We start from the raw sequence: 10,173 nt of genomic DNA, 5'->3' as shown, positions 1-10,173 counted from the left end.
CCAAAAAGGCACCATCAAAATGAGGGGACCCCCCTGTGTTCCTCAAATTGGGGTCTGAGCTCCCAAGGCTGTGACCCATACTCCTTATGCATTTGCATTTTTCTCAAAGATTTTGGAGGCAAATATCACACAAATGATATCTTCAATGTTTTTATGTAAAAATATGGATTGGAATGCAGAAGTTGCACACCCTGTAAAGAAAACATCATTTCAAAGACACTTGAGACTTGTGCCTGTTACTTCTGGTTTCATTCCCATGTCCACCTTCCCAGCGTCCAGGTTCACTCTCCTCTACCCCAGAGATGCTTTGGTGGAAATGCTGGACACACTCAGGGTCCATCAGATGAACTAACTAGTGGTGTGGGCCCCAAGGGGAGGACATCTAGGACTGGCCTATTTCCATGGATCTGGGCATAGGTAGGGGTCAGGCACTTCTCTGGGGATGAGAGACCTGGCATAACAGGATGCCAGGAAGAAGATGGGGCAGCGTTATCAAAGCCTCCTTCTCAGTCCCAGTGTTGCCTCTTATACACTTTAGCACAGGGTCAGCTCCAGGCACAGACTGAGGGGAGCCAGATTCTGTGCCAGCCGAGATTTCCGCATCTGTAATGAGCAAGCAAAGCAGGGAGGCCATGTGGGCTAAGGTGAGCCATTCCCCCTAGAATCAGGGCTTGGTTCATATCTTCAGCCCAGCCGCTGACTTGCCATATGATGGGATACAAGTCATTTCACCTGCTTGGGTCTCTTCTCTAAAATGAAGATGACTGAGTCTTCAGCCTCTCTCTGAGGCTCGGAGGATTAATGATGTGGTGCTGAATAAAACCGCTATAAAAATCCCAAATCCTAGCCATATGAGCTTAACAAGTACAAATTGAACCGCCCCGTTTGCAGCTCGTCCACAGAAACTAATTAAGCTTGCACCAAGAGCCTGGCACTAGAAAACTGGGTGTCTGTTTCCTTCAAATATCCATTATTTTCCGTCAAAACCACCTTCCCCTAAAAAAGGCATATTTGAGGCCTGCCTCCTCCCTCTTGGGCCTTTCTTTTGAAATTGGGAAGCCCACCTGCTACCTCAGTAAAGACCCACGTCCTGGGGTGGACACAGTCAGGCAGACCCAAGACTCTGCTTGGCCTTTGGCCAATACCCCAGCTTGTTTCTCTGACACCCTCCTCTCCTCTCTTCATTCTCATCCTCTTCGCTAGAAGCAGCTATAATTCAAGGAGGCTTGAACTTCTCGGTTTTCTTCATCATTTAGGCTTAGGTCACAGGAAACGGCTTTCAACTCCAAACTCTCAGCCAGCTTCCCGGTGACAGCTTCGAGTTCTAGCTACCGTGCCCAGTGTTTAGTTCCCGTGCATCCCACTCCCACCCTAGCGGTTTGCCAACCTATGGCAGCATGCCAAGGGCAGCCGGAGAAACGATTTTTGAAGACCCATGGTGGGGGGCAGGGGTAGTTCAGTTCTCAGATCATGGCAAGATGGCTTAGAAGGCAAAGCTGGCTTCGATTCCCACCTCCTGGTTCCTTTCCTACCCCCTGTTCTCTCCAGGATGTCCTGGGCCCTCAAGCATTCTTCTGGCTTCTCAATGCCCTACATGGTAATAACCCTCTAGGCCTGTTCTCCCTTCAAAATGACATCTTCCTCTCCCCAAGTAAAAACTGGTCTTATGGGCATATGTTTGGTTTTGAGCCATCTGATTAACACACAGAGCAATAATGCTGTGCCTCAGGGCTTCCTACAAAGTGAGATTTAGTCATATCCAATGCAGGACGCAATGAATCTGATATTTTAATTGGTATGCATGCCTGTGACCTTGGTAACGGGGCTGCTGGAAATCCCTTCTCTCAGTGATGGGATTATGCCAGTGGGGAGGGTCTGAGCCACCAAGGTAAACAGTGTTCTCTTCGCCTTCTCTAGAACCCTAATCACTCAATCCCTCAGCCTGCCCACTTGTAAACTCAGAAGCCCACCTGTCTCTCCCTACCTCATATAAAAAATATTATTTTTTTGGCCAAGCCACAAAGCATACAGGATCTCAGTTCCCCAACCAGGGATCAAACCCGTGCCCCCTGCAGTGGAAGTGCGGAGTCCTAATCACTGGTCTGCCAGGGAATTCCCCTCATTTAAATTGGAAGATAAATCTGCAGTATGGGCAGGCTGTTTTGCAGCTTCTTGGAGGTAACTACAATTCCTGCTTCCTAGTACAGTTTATAGGAAAAAAGGGGAAAAAATGCTATATGGCAGTGGCATGACCCTTGGCCCCCAAGGACAGGGGAATTGCTAGGAAAGAGAGGCAAAGACAAGCATTCCTGCCCCTTTTCTAACCTGGTACAGCAGGCATGTATGCCTCCAGGGACCTGGAAAAATTCAAAGAGCCAAGTCGAAAACAGACAGATGTTCCTCCTGCTGAACAATGGAAGAGGCTTTGATCTGACTTGCAGTTTCTGCAGCCCTGAGCCCACGCTAGCTTGGCTCTGTTAACAGAGCTGCATTAGGTGCCAGGAGATTTTGGTTCTACTTGCAGCTCTTCCAAGAACTAGCTGTGTGACCTTGGGCATTCACTTCCCTTCTCTGAGTATCAGTGTCTTGCCATATAAAAGGAGTGGGTTGAACTAGAGGGCCTTTTAGCTTTAAAAAAAGCACATTTTCTCGACATTAAACATTTTTTGGACAAAGGCAAGTGCTTCTAGCATCACCCAAACACTCCTCAGATCAGTAATTAAACTGGGAGAACTCCCCAACTCATAAAAGTTAAGCACCAGAACAGACCACAGAGCCTGCTTGGCCCTGCTGCTTTCATCTAATTCCCTTCTGTCAAGGGGGGCTGAAATCTCCCATCTCTTTTAAATCCCCAGATGATTCTAACTCACTGGGATACTGAACTTGTACAATAAAGCCTATATTCACAGGAAACCAACTCACAGGCACCCTAGGAGAGTGAAATGCATCTAAAGGGTCCAGGCAAATCCTAAGGTAAAACAGCGAACTTTGTTTTATGAGATAAATCTTCTGGAACAGGCAGGGCTGCTTTTAAGATAGACTTTTGTTGGGAATTCCCTGGTGGTCCAGTGGTTAGGACTCTGCATTCTCACTGCCAAGGGCCTTGGTCAGGGAACTAAAAATCCCACAAGCCATGCCACACAGCACACACACAAAAAAGATACTCGTTTGTTAATAAAACAATGATTTACATGTATGCCCTTCGCTCTTTCAAAGGACTCCTAAAGTGAATCCTTTTGAAAAGCCATTAATACTCACCTCCTAATATATCTTCGGTGTAAATCCAGTTTTTCAGTTCAAATCCTTAAGCGTTTAAAATACATCCAAGGGGACTTCCCTGGTGGCACAGTGGCTAAGACTCCGAGCTCCCAATTCAGGGGGCCAGGGTTCAATCCCTGGTCAGGGAACTAGATCCCACATGCATGCCGCAACTAAGAGTTTGCATGCCACAACTAAGGAGCCCACATGCCGCAACTAAGACCCAGCACAACCATAAATAAATAAATAAATAATTTTTAAAAATAAAATAAAAAGCATCCAGGGACTTCCCTGTTAAAAAATAATAATAAAATAAATAAAATAGAAAGCATCCAGGGACTTCCCTGGCAGTCCAGTGGTTAAGACTTCACCTTCCAATGCAAGGGGTGTGGGTTCGATCCCTGGTCAGGGAGCTAAGATCCCACATGCTTTGTGGCCAAAAAAACAAAACATAAAACAGAAGCAATATTGTAATGAATTCAATAAAGCCTTTAAAAATGGTCCACATCAAAAAAAACCTTTTAAAAAACTCCCACAAGTGAAAATAAATAAATAAAAATAAATAAAATGCATCTACTCTGAGGGTCTGTGCAAGAGGCTGTGGGAAATGCAGGGTCTCTGGCCTCAAAGAGCTTGCATGCTTGCTGAAGACACAGAGAACATAAGTTTGGGAGTCCAGGTCCTAATGCAAGGGCTGACTCCTGAGAGCTGGTGCTCTCAGCATGGGCTGCAGCACACTGGGCTGTCTCTACAGATGTGATGTGCTTTCTGGTGGCCTGAAAGCCCTCTGATGTGCTTACAAAAGAGAGACGCCCACCTGCCATCAATTTGGCATTGAATTAGGCTGAAAATTCGAAGCTGAGGATATGAATAATGACAGGCCACACTGGCCTCCAGAGGGAAAAATCTGAACATAGGCAGTAGACAGAAAAGAGAAAATGTCTTGAAAGAAATGCTAATACCCAGAAGGAGCAGGAAAGTTTGCTTGAAGATGACAAGGAGGTCCAGCTAGTCAAAGGTGACGCTAGAAGGAGCCTTGCGTGAACTTCCCTGGCGGTCCGGTGGTCAAGACTCTCCGCTTCCCTTGCAGGGGGCGAGGGTTCAGTCCCTGGTCGGGGAAGATCCCAGAAGCCTGCGCGGTGCAGCCAAAAAAAAAAAAAAAAAAAAAAAAAAAAGTCCTGCGCACTGGGATTGAAGTGGCAGACCCAGGAAAGATTCTGCTGCAACTCCTTCCTTCTAGTCCTACAGGGGGAATTCTTTCTCTCTGCCTGCTGTTAAAGGAGTCATTTATGAGTCTGTAAAGCTTCTCAAGGAAAAGGTCGTGTTTTATTCATTCCTGTAATCCAAAGGCTGAGCACTGTTATTTTGCCCATAGTTGCTGCCGAAGAAATACCTACAGAAGAAGTGACTGATTGAATAAATGGATGAATTTAGACCCTCCTATAATGCCTAGAATTTCAAAAGGAAGCAAAGCCATGCCTACCCTATGTGGGGAGGGGAAGGGAGGGGGCCCTTCCAAGGAGGTGGGTGTTTACAAAATTCTCCCAGGGGTCTGAGCTTTGGAGTTAGTTGGAAATGTGAAATATGGACAAGAGGGCATTCCTCAGCCTTTTCTAGAACAAAATAGTCTGCTCCTGCTCCTCCCTTCCTCTCCAATTTGGGGATCAGGATTCCAGCCCTTTACCTTCAGCACCCGGAAACCGGTATTCAAAGCTCTCCACAGGCCTTCCCTGGTGGCGCAGTGGTTGAGAGTCCGCCTGCCGATGCAGGGGACACGGGTTCGTGCCCCGATCCGGGAGGATCCTGCATGCCGCGGAGCGGCTGGGCCCGTGAGCCACGGCTGCTGGGCCTGCGCATCCGGAGCCTGTGCTCCGCAACGGGAGAGGCCACAGCAGTGAGAGGCCCGCGTACAGAAAAAAATAAAAAAAAGCTCTCCACATTCTGGTTTTGTATAGGTCAGGGTCAACCAGAGAAAAAGACCCAGTAGGAAGTGTATATTAAGGGATTTCTTGTAAGGAATTGGCTTATACCTTTGTGGGGCTGGCTCAGCAAGTCTGAAATCTGTGGGCAGGCCATCAGGAAGGGCAGGCTGCAATTCCTTTTTCCTCAGAAAAACTGCAGTTCTGCTCTTAAGACCTTTCAACTGATTGAATCAGACCCACCCAAATTGTCTAGGAAAATCTCCTCTACTTAAAGACAAGCATTAGGAATATTAATCACATCTACAAAATACCGGGACTTCCCCGGTGGTCCAGTGGTTAGAAATCCACCTTCCAACGCAGGTTCGATCCCTGGTCGGGGAACTAAGATCCCACATGCCTCGGGGCAAATATAAGCCCACGCACCGCAACTACTGAGTGTGCTGTAGAGTCCGTGTGCCTCAACTAGAGAAGCCTCATACCTTCACAGCAACCCCCAGATTAGTGTTTGATTCAGGAACTGGGACCACAGCCTAGACAAGTTGATACATAAAAGGCTTCTAGTTGCCTTTCTTGCCTCAGCTCCCAACACACCTTCCCTCACCTCACCTCACCCCACTTGTGCATTCGCCTTCCCCAGGGCCTTTGATAAACCTGAGTCAGGAAGGGGGCAGTGCACAACCTTTAAAAGAACGACATAGCCGTTGAGGACACAACATAAACTGGTTAGAACCAACTACGCCGATGGTGGAAGATGCTATTTCCACTAGAAGCTGAGCCTCATTATATGCTCATTGTAATACGTCAGCATGCTAAATGACACACCCAGGAATTCCCTGGTGGTCCAGTGTTTAGGACTCCACGTTTCCATTGCAGGGGGCACGGTTCAATCCCTGGTTGGGGAAGTAAGATCCTGCGTGATCCCTCATGCCAGTGCAGCGAGGCCAAAAAAATAAAAAGACACACCCACGAGCGCCATGACCATAAAAGACCAAAAAGTGGGCGGTGACCCAATTCCTGGAAATCTCCACCCCTTCCCCAAAATAGTTGGAATAATCCTCCCACTCATTAGCCTGGAAGTTACCCAGCCCATAAAACTAACCACCCCGTATTTCAGGGCCCACACTCTGTCTGTCAAGTATGTTTCTTCCAAGGCTGCTCTCACTTTCTGAGACGGGCTGCATTCTGTCAATGTGTATCTCTCTAAATAAACCTGCTTTCACTTTACTATGGCTTGAATTCTTTCCTGCGCAAAGCCAAGAACCCGTACTTGGCAGCTCGTCCCAGGGATTCACCTGAGACCTGGGACATGACCATCCTTTTGCACCCCTTCTTTCTCTGCAACAACCCTCTTCTCAAGGTTGCAATCCTTGGTCTTAGGAGGCCCATTTCCTGCAAGACCCTTCGCACATCCTCTCAATTTGATTGCATTTCTCACGCCCCACCCCCCATACTTAACCTTATTTCTGTAACTATCTGTCTTGCCTGCTAGGGGGAAAGGATTGTGTACTGTTCATTCTCTGTATACCCACCCTCCAGAGGCCCTGGCATATAGAAGGATCTCAGCACATTTCTTTTTTTTAATAAATTAATTTAATTTAATTTATTTATTTTTGGCTGTGTTGGGTCTTCGTTGCTGCACGCAGGGTTTCTCTAGTTGCGGCGAGCGGGGGCTACTCTTCCTTGCGGTGCGCGGGCTTCTCATTGCGGTGGCCTCTCTCGTTGTGGAGCATGGGCTCTAGGCACGCGGGCTTCAGTAGTTGTGGCACGCGGGCTCTTGAGGGCAGGCTCAGCAGTTGTGGTTCACGGGCTCTAGAGCTCAGGCTCAGTAGTTGTGGCGCATGGGCTTAGTTGCTCTGCGGCATGTGGGATCTTCCGGACCAGGGCTCGAACACGTATCCCCTGCATGGGCAGGCGAGTTCTTAACCACTGCGCCACCAGGGAAGTCCCACAGCACATTTCTTTTGAATGATATCAAACTTACAGAATCCATCACCATTTACATATGACTCAGCATACTCTTTTCAAAACCTCACATCTTAGGATCCTTATGCCAGCTTCGCACACATTGTTCCTATTCTGATGGCCTAATTTGTCCACGTTCATCCATCCCTAAAGGTCTGAGGACATTTTTTTCCTAGATGACTTTAACTCAAGTCTCCTTTAAACTTTCTCCTCAGGACTACCTTACCTTAGATATGGACTAAGACACCTATCTCCCATGCCCTAACATTGCTTACCTTTCTAGATAGAGACAAAAGGAACAAAGACAACAGCATTTTTCCCACATACATTTATATTCTCGAATTCTCTGATTAGATTACTTAGTTTTTGCCCTAATGGGATTATTAGTTTTAATCTAATGAGCACAGGGCTCTTTGATCATTTATCTGGAGAGAAGGTCCCTTGTGTTCATAAAGTTCTCAAAGGGGTCCATGATTTCCAAAAGGTTGAGATTCACATCTCTCATCCCTCTTCTTAAACCCTACAGCTACTGGCCCAATTAAGGACATTACTAACTTACCCTCCCAACCTGATTTGCCTGCCTCCGATCTCTTCCCTATTATTAATTCACACAGTTAAATTTACCAAAAGCACAATTAGGATCACGTCATTCCCTTATTCCAGAGTAGTCAGTGGCTTCCCACCACGGGCAGAATAAAATCTCAACATGGTACCTGATACTCCAGCCAAAGCAGACTACTTCCCTTTCCTCAAAACCTCTACTTCTTCACCTTTGCTTCCTGCCAGGGGAGAACCACCTCCTGCCAATCATCGCCTGTTGTCAAAAAAAATTTAATCGAACTAAGAAAGAAATGGAAAATTTTATTCAAGCCAACCTGAGGATTATAATGTGGGAGACAATATTTCAGAAAGCTGTGAGGACTGTTCAGCCCGTTAAAGGTCAAAGCACAGTTATATATAAGTTTTTGAGACATAGGGTTATACATCAAGTCCTATATTGACAGTTTACATAATCCTGATCTGTGCATACAAAGTGAGTAGTGGGTCATGGTGAACCCTTACAAGACTGAGAAGGAAGGTTATTTCCTAGGGAGGTCTGGTTAGTGCAGATACACAATACACACTAAAAGGGAGGGAGGAGGCCCAAACGGGCAGAGAAACATTTAGTCTTGCCACAATATATGCATTTTATTTCATCACTGTCAAAACCCTGCCCATCCTTCAAGGCCTAGCTCATGTGCTTCCACTGCCAGAAATACCTCCAGGATATCTGGACAGGATGTCCCAGGCAGAGGTGATATTTTTTACTGCTGAGTCTGCATATGACTTTGTTTGGGTCGGATGTCTAGTTATACCTCCAAAACCCCCTTTTCCTCTGCATCCTGAGTACAGGGCCACCTAACAAGACATTTCTTAGTCTTTCCTGCAGGTAGGTGTGACTTGCAACTAAGCTCTTGCCACGTGACTAAGCTCATTCCAAAGGGATGTGATGGAAAATGAAATGAGCAAATTCCACGTGACTTGTTTAAAAAGAAATCCCTTGCCTCTTCTCTTTCCTCCTTCCCATGGGCTGGAACATGGATGTGCTTATGACCTAGCATGGAGCAGAATTGTCGCATTGGCCTGGGAGCATGTTATGCAAGACAGAAATAATCTGTGTTATTTGAGCGACTGTGTTTTAGGGTCTGTGTTACAGCAGCTTACCCTTTACCCAAACACAGGGTTCTCTATGGTAGTGTATTAAATTGTGCCATGTCTTATAAATATTTGTATAAATGTCTCATCTCTACTAGGAAGCCATCTCCTAATTGGTCTCTCTGCTTCTTATCTTGCTGCCTACGCTCTATTCCTTTTAAGAGAGCAGTCAGATCATGTCATTCTTTGGTAAACACCCTTACTCAGTAATAGCAAAACTCCTTAAAATGACCTACAAGGTCCTACATGGTTGGCACCTTCCCACCAATTGCTCTTAGTTCACTGATCTTATTTTTTCTTACTGGTGTGCTCTACCCCTTCGGCCCCAACACTCACTCTGCACCAGACACATTAGCCTCCTTACTATTCCTCAAACAACTTAGATGCACTCCCGTCCTAGGGTTTTTGCTGTACCCTCTGCTTGTCCCAGATATCAACATGGCTCATTCCTCTAACTCCTTGAGGTCTTTGCTCAAATGTCACCTTCCCAGATAGGCCTTCTCTGACTATCCTATTTAAAATTAGACTCCTCCCCTTCACCACCATCATGGCACATTTTGCTACTTCCTTGCTTGATTTTTCTCCACATCACTTATCACCACTTGATATATTATACAATTTCTTCATTTACATGTTTATTGTTTGAGAATGTAAACTCTATGAGAGCAGGGATTTCTTGATTGTTTACTGCTGTATTCTCAGTGCCCAGAACATGGCCCGGTGCATTAGAAGTATTCAATAAATATTTCATTAAATATTGAAAGAACAAATTCCTTGGAGGCAAATACTTTATAGTCCCCTCAGTGCCTAGTGTACTGCCTTGTATGCAGTGAAGCACTCAGTAAATCTTTGATGAATGAAATATGATGGAAGACTACTAATATTCTGCCTTGCAGTCTACTTCCTTCTTCAAGTATCCCTATACACCTAGGCCTATGTTACATTTCTGAACTCGTAAAATTATGACAAAAGGTCAGAAGGAGAGGTCCTCTGCGGACACTGCTGAAAATGGCAGGAAGGGAAAGCTAGGATGCTGCTTTAAATATTTTCTGCCTTTGCCACTTGGACAAATTCCTTCCCATCTCTGGTCTCAGTTTCAACCATATGTAAAATGAAGCCAGTAGACTAGATGATTTTTTTTTTTTTTTTTGCGGTACGCGGGCCTCTCACTGCTGTGGCCCCTCCCGTTGCGGAGCACAGGCTCCGGACGCGCATGCCCAGCGGCCATGGCTCACGGGCCTAGCCGCTCCGCGGCATGGGGGGTCTTCCCGGACCGGGGCACGAACCCGTGTCCCCTGCATCGGCAGGCGGACCCCCAACCACTGCGCCACCAGGG

Source organism: Globicephala melas, chromosome X (assembly GCF_963455315.2).
Source record: "Globicephala melas chromosome X, mGloMel1.2, whole genome shotgun sequence".
NCBI classification, from domain to species: Eukaryota; Metazoa; Chordata; class Mammalia; order Artiodactyla; family Delphinidae; genus Globicephala; species Globicephala melas.
Note: the sequence above shows the minus strand (reverse complement) of the source record.